At 35.0% G+C, this 9006-nt stretch overlaps 1 long non-coding RNA gene across 1 annotated transcript in view; it reads left to right on the forward strand.

Moving 5' to 3' along the window:
- The window catches only part of LOC141571917 (uncharacterized), a 31317-nt gene extending 22830 nt beyond the window's left edge, over nucleotides 1-8487 (forward strand). Inside the window, exons 2-4 of the long non-coding RNA XR_012496961.1 lie at nucleotides 2898-3006; nucleotides 6699-6766; nucleotides 8381-8487. This is a non-coding gene — a long non-coding RNA (uncharacterized LOC141571917). The remainder of the gene's footprint in view (nucleotides 1-2897; nucleotides 3007-6698; nucleotides 6767-8380) is intronic.
- The last annotated feature ends 519 nt before the right edge of the window (nucleotides 8488-9006 follow it).

The following is a 9006-nucleotide window of genomic DNA, read 5'->3' on the forward strand; positions in this document are numbered from 1 at the left end:
AGGTTTGATAAATATTTCATTTCTATAAATGCTTTCCAACTAGTTCTTTTCGACCACGTGTCAGCTGACTGAGCTGGAACCTTTCAAAGTTGCTGTAGTTGTGGGTGTGGGCGTGTGTTCTGCAGTGGGGGAGAAACTAAATCACTGCGCAGTACAAGGACTTACAACAATGATGGGTATAAACTCTAAATAGGAATACGCTTTGAATCCCCTTGAGGTAGAAGTCTGGCAATTTCCTTTTGCATCACGGAGATTGTGCGTGTGACTGTGTATCGGGAAAGGTGATATTCTAACTCGTGCTCCTCCTGCTTTTGACATCCGCGTGCATGTTGCACGAGCTCCGAGCCTCTTTGAAACTCATACTGGGTTATTTCCACATAGAGGAATTAAGGACAGAAAGATGGAAAATTCCTTCTAGATGCTTCTAAAATTAGGATAGGTCTCAAGAACGATGACATGAATCAGGGTCTAAACGAACGGCATATAAATAAAAAAGGCATAAGGATAATTCATGTTTCATAATAAAGAAGAATTCTATACTTGTAAGCATCATGGACATAAGTGTTTGTTGCTTTCTAAATCTATTCCTTTACATAACATTCTTATTTTCTGAAGGAAGCCCAGTGTCCTGGCTATAACACTATTCATTCTCCTGTATCATTATTGCTGATTAAAGATTAAAACATTTCACATGAAACTTAGTACCTTTTGTTATTTAAAGAAGAGAAACTCTCTGCTTTATCTGTTACATCGTAAGTCACTCACCATAAATACATAAATCAGATATAAGGACAATTGAACAAGAACCTCTAGTCCTATTCATCCCGTGGGAGCACAGCTGTGACGTATTTCAGAGAGCTTTGTGATTGCTCAGCCCTAAGCACAACCCTATAAAATGAGGGGCCTTGAAATGCTGGTCAGGGTAGAGTGCAAAGCAACTGCTGGCAATAATATGAACCCTTAGCCAGGACGAGGTTCTGGTTCAGCTCTGAGGGCAGAGAACTGGTGGAGCCAAAGACAAGCTTCCCAGGTCAGAGAGTAAGTACAGAAATGTCTCACACCCCAAATGTGAAGGGGTTTCCTGAATTATTTTTGTTGACAGATTATTTCCCTGCTTGCTTTTTTACTCAATACTACTTTAAAAAATAATAATAATAATGCATTCGTTTAGATTTTTTTTTTTCTTTTTTTGCTTGAATATAAATTTTTGACTGAAGGGATACTTGGGTACATTTATTTTGGAAATTCACAACTCGTTTTTTAAGTGCTGTTCTTTCTACGTCTAATGTTGATCATGTGAACCTAGGAAACATTTATTTTTCACTTTATTTTAAGTTTAAACGCCATGATTTTTATAGACACAGAGAGAATGAGACCTTGAACTTTTAAGTGTCAACTGAGAAACTATTTTGAAATATAACATATATGTGGATTAGGTGTAAAAAAGACATTCTATTTTAAATATGGATTTTTGTGTGGCAAGAATTATGTCAATGGTAATATGTGGTTCAATGATTTCTTTTATATTAACTTTCACTATAAATTGAGTAATATTGTTGAAACCCACACATAAGGAAATAAGTTCCCAGTGATATCTACAAACAAGCAGAAAAAGAAATATATATATATATATATATTACAATTTTTATGCTAATTGGCATAGCCCAATTTTATATTAATCAGATGCAAAACTAAAGTAGAAGAACAATCAGTTTTTTGAAACTGTCAGAAAACATACTAAATTTGAATGCCACAACTGTGTAATAAGGAGATGTTCCCCGGGGATACTTCTAGCACCATATGAATATGGCCTTCAGTACATACTTGAGCCAACTACGTGCCTGGTGGGAGATCGGCAGCAGTTGAAAAGGATCCTAACTTTTATTCAAGCCCTTGTCACGGAGAGAAATCCTCTTGATGTAAAATGGAACCATAATGCGTGTAACTCTTTCTATCAGACGAAGTTTATTTTCCAAACTCTGCAAGAAGCATTAGAAACTTCTGCTGGATACTATGGATCCCTGTGTATCTACCCCAAAAAACTGAAAACACTTATTTGTAAAATATATGTACCCATAAGTTCATTGCACCATTATTAACTGTAGCCAAGACAGAAACCACCTAAGTGTCCTCCAACTGTTGTTTGGATAAAGAAGTAGTGGTACATACCCCATTTCCCTGAAAATAAGACATAGCCAGACAATCAGATCTAAAGCGTCTTTTGAAGCAAAAATTAATATAAGAACCAGTATTATATTATATTATATTATATTATATTATATTATATTATATTATATTATATTATACTATGTTATATTATATTAAAATCCTGGTCTTATAGTAAACTAAGACTGTGTCTTATGTTAATTTTGCTCCAAAAGACTCATAAGAGCTGACTGTCCAGCTAGGTCTTATTTTCGGGGAAAATGAATAGGTACAATGGAGTACTACGCTGCCATAAATAATGATGAAATAGTGCCATTTTGGACAACATGTTTGGATCCTGAGAGTATCATGCTCAGTGAAAAGAGTCAGAGAGGAAAGGATCAGAACCATAAATTTCACTCATGTGTGGGGTACAAAACAGAAAGCAACAAATGGACATGCAAAACAAAGTTATAGACATAGGGAGCAGTACGTGGTTACCAGAGGCCAAAGTGCGTGAGGGGAGGATGGAGAGGACCAAGGGTGTCACATATATGATAACAGACTGAGACTAGATTTTAGGTTGTGAGCACACAATGCAATACAAACATGATGTATCAGAGATTTGGATACCTGAAACTTATATAATTTAATTAACAAATACCTCAATAAATGAAGAAAAAAAAGAATTACCTGTCTGGAGACATTGTTGTTGGAATATCTGATGTGACTCTCTCCCTTTCGTGGTGCAGAGATGGAAACACGAAGGAAGAAGCCCCAGCTCCTTGTGCGCCTGACACTTTTCAGTGTGCTCTTCTCACAAACGCTGGCTTGGCCTCTTTCCGAAGCTCCTGTTCTGAAGTAAGTTCTCTTCCAATTCAGACAGTTGAAGAGTCCATCTTTATCTAAATGAGAATTTCCTTTCCGTTATATAGAACAACTCATTTTTTAAATTTTCATATTATTTATTTAAATATTTGGTTGATATGTTTTGCAAACTTTTCCCCACCATGTCAAAATGACTGTTCTTTTGTATATCTCTTACTAAACTTATATTAATACATAAGATTAGAAACCTGAAGGCCCCACAAAATTCATTGAACTTGAGTAACTATTCAGAGATAGAAAGATTCTTTGGACTTGATCAATACAAAGAAATATATCACACCAAGGTGAATTTTGAACTAACTTTTAGAAACTTAAAGGAAAGCAGTTATTACCCAGCTATCAATAAATGCTATTTGTTAAACATTATCAAATAAACAAATTGCTTCCAGTTTTCATATTGAATATTAAAAGTGCTTCAAAGTTTCTGTATTGTATAAAATCTTTCTTCTGTGTAGTTTAACTTTGCAAAGTGAAGACATTACAAAGGACGCATACTTTGCTTAATGCTCAGATAGGATTGAACTGAGTAGCTCTTATGCTTAGGACATAGAGCTTGTGAAAGTTGTATGGCATCTATATTATGAGATAAACACAAATTTTACTATTAATAATCTCATAAACCATAGGAGCCATGGTCAATTATGCTATCCATATTTTGTAAATGCGTGATACTTCCCAAGATTTTGAATGTGCATTTTTCAAACAACTGTAAGATCAGAAGTGATGTCTTCTGAGTAAGGAATGTGTTCTACTTCTATTGACTTTTTCCTGACATGTTGGGTGACAGAATACCATGTGAAGGAGCAAATGAACTTGATTCAGCTTTACTAACACCAGCCACTGACATCTTGCCCAGCGCATTTCCTAAAAATGACAGGGGAGTTCTTTTTGATTGAGTTTCATTTTAGAGAACGTATCTCTGAAGTATAAATTTTAAATTTTGCGTCTCCATGGAGCTATTCCTACAGCATAGCACTGCAGGTTTCCACATGTCATGGCTTCCTCCAGCCTGACTTACTGCAGCTCTTGCAGCTATCCATGATGTTCATGTGCAGAGGTTGCAACAGGCCAGGATGAGCCCATCACTCACTTACTTTCTGTTGCACAAATTGTCAACATCAAGATTGTACCGATTCTAGTAAAACCTCAGTATTTAGGATTCCATGATAGAGGAAGTTCTAAGGCAAGAGTTTATCTCTTGGTAAAGAAAATATGCCTATTAATAAAAGCTACATATTCACAGAACCACTTGTCAAAAACCCCATTAAATTAGAGACCGAGAAGCTCTATACTGAAGACAGAAAATAAAAGCTTCCCCCTTAGGACCGAAAAGTTGGTGGATAGGCCCTCAGATCCTCTCCAATTTAAGAGATTTTGTTCCCAAATAGTTTTGGAGAAGAAAAAGTAGAAGGCATAAGAGTGTTTGTGCTAAAATCAAGATAGTTTTTTCTTATATATCCTTCTGGTACATGAACAAACCATTAGGAATCATTCAATCAATATATCAATCAAAAATAGGACCTAGTTTAAATATATTTCTCCCACCAATATGTCTTAGAGGAGATTTAGTTTGAAAGCTTCCATCAGTGAGCATGTATGTTGTGCTATAACTCTAAAAGAGCTAATTTCTTTAATTTTTCAACATTTTGGGCTGGAAATATAAAAAGGTTTTGATATAGATCACAAGAAAATATCTTTAATTAGGTTATTAAGAAATCCTTCTGGACTTAAGTGAGCACAAGAAACTGTCATAATAAGCTGATTAGTTCGTTTCTTTCTTGTTCACTGAGCCAAAATAATATTTAAAAAAACATTTAAAAAAATGGTTATTATTTCTTCCTTGTTTTAATAATGCCAGAGACGCTGGAGAAATTTTAACCAGCAACTATGAAAGACCCTTGCGTCAACTTCCTGCCAAAAGACACGTTGAGTCCTCTCTTAGACAACCAGATAGGTAAAGAGAATTTATTATTTTTACCAAAAATGATATGATTATCTAATCTGCAAATTATATTTTTGCTGTTCACAATTTAGTTCCTTTGTTCCAAATTGATAACTCTTGATAATATTCAATTTAGTTAAAAAATAACGTATATTCTTCAATAAAGTATACCAGTCCCATGCATTATAAAATAAGGCTTTCTAGTAATATCATACACACTGGTTCAGACAAATTATTTTTGTAAATAGCAATTATTTGTGATTTTGCAATGAAATTGAACCACAGGCAGTAAGAATCAGACATAGTACAAACTGAAGCAAATTTTAGCATTAACCATAGTACTTGTTTTTTAACTCTTGCTCAAACCAAGTATTGGAAGATTATTTCTTTAACTTGAACATACCTGAAAATTTACTAGGTACTATTTACGTCAAATAGCTTTTTTCAAAGCACTTATTTTTAAAGTAATTTCCTCCTAATGGCAGAACACAACTTCAAACATATCCCCGTTTGTATTATTTTATAAGTTGTTTTCTCATTTACTACATAATGTATCTTAAGACACTCCCAGAAAATGCCAAAATGTGTTGGATTATTCCGAACACCCCTATGTTTAGGTTTAGGTATATTTTCCTTTTACACCTGTGAAAGAAAATGAGTTGGGTATTGAAATTCTTTTTTATCTGACAACAAAATATTTGGAACTTTGTTATATATACCATTTCTTGTTAAACCTCTCTGATTTCTATTTCCTCATATTTCATAGCAATAATATCTCACAGGACAAGGGTACAAACAGAAATCCCTCGGCTACATGGTTCACTGAAAAATTGACCCATCTTGATAACGAACAAGCTCTGATAATATACTTGGAGGATCTCCTTGGTGTTAGGTAAAGAAACAGAAAACTTGGTAAATGAGAAATTATAAATGACTTTCAAAATAGAAGCTACGTAATGGAAAATTCTCTATCTCTCTGCCTCACTATCCATCTACACTCTGTGAAGTGGCGATTCTCAACCTGGTTGCCATTAGACTCCACTGGAGAATTGTTAAAATACTGATGTCTGGCCTTACCCCAAACTCATGGCCAGGTGTTTAGTGCCTCCAGAGGTATGGTTCTAGACGTCCGTATTTGCTAGGGCTCCCCAGTTTATTCCATTGTGCCTCTAGGGTTCAAAATGCTGAGTGTAGAGGTATCTAGTCTTCATCTGTAAACAGGTTTTTAGCCAAAGTGCTGACATTTAAAACACATGAAGCCCATCAATTAGCAACTAGGTATCACATGGAACTCCCTTTATGTGAATAGTCAAAACTTATTTTACTAAATTCAGCCTTGAGTTCTTTTGACTGCTCAAATCCTGTAAAACCTGTGTCTCTCTGTGGTGATAGATATTGGAGAACAATAACAGGAAGTGGGGTGATCTCTCTTTTTATTCCAATTATTTTTGTTTAGATGGTGAGTACTAAGCACAATCCTGGTTGGGTGAGTTCAGACAAGATGACTGTCTTTGACCCAAGATTATAATCGTGTAAGAATAATTATAGCTACTTAAGTGTCAAACAATAATTCATAAATAATAACTAACTTCAAAGATCATTCTTTAGCCCCCAGAGCACTTTACAGAGCACAGAAAATAGCGTAGGTTACACGTTATACTTTCTTTAGATGCTTTCTCATCTAAGAGCCTTCACATGCAAAATGTCTTCTTCTGATTGCTAGAGATGCGGAAGTCACTTCAGAAATGAGGAAAAAGCTCTTTGGAACAAGCTGATGAAAGCTCCCCAGTGGTGTGTATACCTGTGTTCTTATTTTATTCTTACAGCAATCATTTAGTTATTTAAGTAGGTCAGAGTCACTTAATAAGAAATATCTTTGACTTCTCACAATGAGACCTCATCTAAGAAGGATACTTATGCCTGAAGAGAACCCCACGCCATATCTGTTGAGATATAACACAGAGGTGGCTGATTCCCAGTAATGAGAAACACTGGCTTTCTTTGGAGAATCCAGCCATGCTGCTTTTGTTAATTGAAGATTAAGTCCCACAAGTGACTGCTAGCAACTCACTGAAGTATAGGAATTACGAACAAATTACAGCATGACTCGTTATCGTGAAAAATACCAAGGCATTCTGGGTCTAATTGTATTCCTGAATACAGCAAACTTCCTGTAGCAAAAGTCCAATTTAGGTTATTTTACCTACAAAGTGAATGTAGGTAGTATACCTCCAATAACAATCATTGTAAATTACGTTTTGAGTAGAGAAATTTCAAATAAGGTTTTTGTTTGTTAACTGATAAATTTGTTATCGTAGTTGTTTTTATGTGTACATGGATACAAGACATGTTTCTAACCTGAGTTACTTTAAGGTTGACATTAGCCCATAAAAAACGTTTATGAAACTTTGCAAGTTCTTAGTCATCACTGTATCAGTGGTTGGCATGATTTTTCTTTAGTGGCAATGCAGTAAATATTTTTGGCTTTGCTGCCTATATGATTTCCATTACAACTTTGAGCTCTGCTGTAATAGCATGAGAGCTGCCACAGATTATACATAAAATAAGAGGGAGTGGGTGTGTCACAATAAAACATTATTTGTAAAAAATAATGTTTTACAAACATCATTTTACAGGTTGTTGGCTAGACTACAGACTAGGCCTAACCTCAGACTAGGTCCAAGAGATTAAACTGGATGAGCTCAGACTGATGAAAATTGATGGTGTTTCTTCAGTTCCTGGAGTTAATATCTCAGGTTTTCATTAGAGTCTTCAAGAGTGGACAGGGTGTCTGGGAGGACACGTGCACCATTGGTTGCTTCTGTCCACTGATTACCCCTTCACCTCTAACAGAGATACAAAGTCAGGCACTCTGGATCTGCTCATTCTATACTATAAAAGGATATTTCAGAGAAACATGTCCCATTGCTCAAAAAAGTTACGTAATCCCACGTAGCTTCTTGAAAAAGTGTTTTTTAAGAAGTCCCTCTCCATTAAATTAAGAAATACAATGGACACTAAAACATAAAAGAGGATAAATCACTCAGGTTTTTCAGTTGTTCAATCATTGTTGGATTCCATTCTTAATCCTTTCTGTTTCATTTTCGACTGGGTAGCACTTTATAAATTATTTCGACAGAAAATCTTGGGGTTCAACCATTTGTGAAAAATTACAAATGGGTGATTGTTAGTGACTAACCAGAGAGCCCCTTCACATTGTAGTTCCATTTGTGACAAACAGTTCTTTGGAAGATGCCCTCCTGATATCCCACAACACAATCTATCACAGGTTGTTGACAGGGGCAAAGAAAACTGATGTAGATCAAGTGAGTGGATAGTGAATGAAACAAAGATGCGGTAAATCAAAACATTTTTACAGTCATATACCAATTCTTTCTTTTTCAGAATTTTTGAAGAAAAATGATTGTGTGGAGTAATTATATTCTGAGGTCTACATATATAATTCAAGAAACTTCTTCAATATCAAACCGAATAAATCACTGTGATGTCCATGTCGTGACTTATTTTATTCCAACATAATAACTGTTGCTTACATTGCAAATATTGTTTAAGAGTTCTTAAAATGGTCTTGAACTCATGAAAATCCTGGAATTCCAGAGGCTGTGTATATTTTCTAACAGATATATTTAATGTCACGTAAACACCAAGTTCATTCCAATTATACGAGGCTTTAAGCAATGGTAGTAATAGAGCATAATTGATGTGTGTATTTATAGAGCACACTTAACTATTCAGAGGAGTGGAGTCAATAATCAGTGTGTTCAAATTTGTGTGTTAGATAGATGGAATGCTGTATTAAATAAACCTCAAAATGTCTAAGAGAATACCAAAAAATAAAAATTATTTCTTGAAAAAAGATTTTCAAAAAATGTTATGCATTCCCACATCAGCAGGCAAACTTTATTTTGAATGAGATTAATAATCTCTCAAATTTCGATTTCTAATTGTCAAAGCATCTCTTCTGATGTAGTGTTTCAACGAAGGAGAATGGCCTCTGCTTCTGACACTGG

This window comes from Rhinolophus sinicus, linkage group LG05 (assembly GCF_036562045.2).
Source record: "Rhinolophus sinicus isolate RSC01 linkage group LG05, ASM3656204v1, whole genome shotgun sequence".
Taxonomy (NCBI): Eukaryota; Metazoa; Chordata; class Mammalia; order Chiroptera; family Rhinolophidae; genus Rhinolophus; species Rhinolophus sinicus.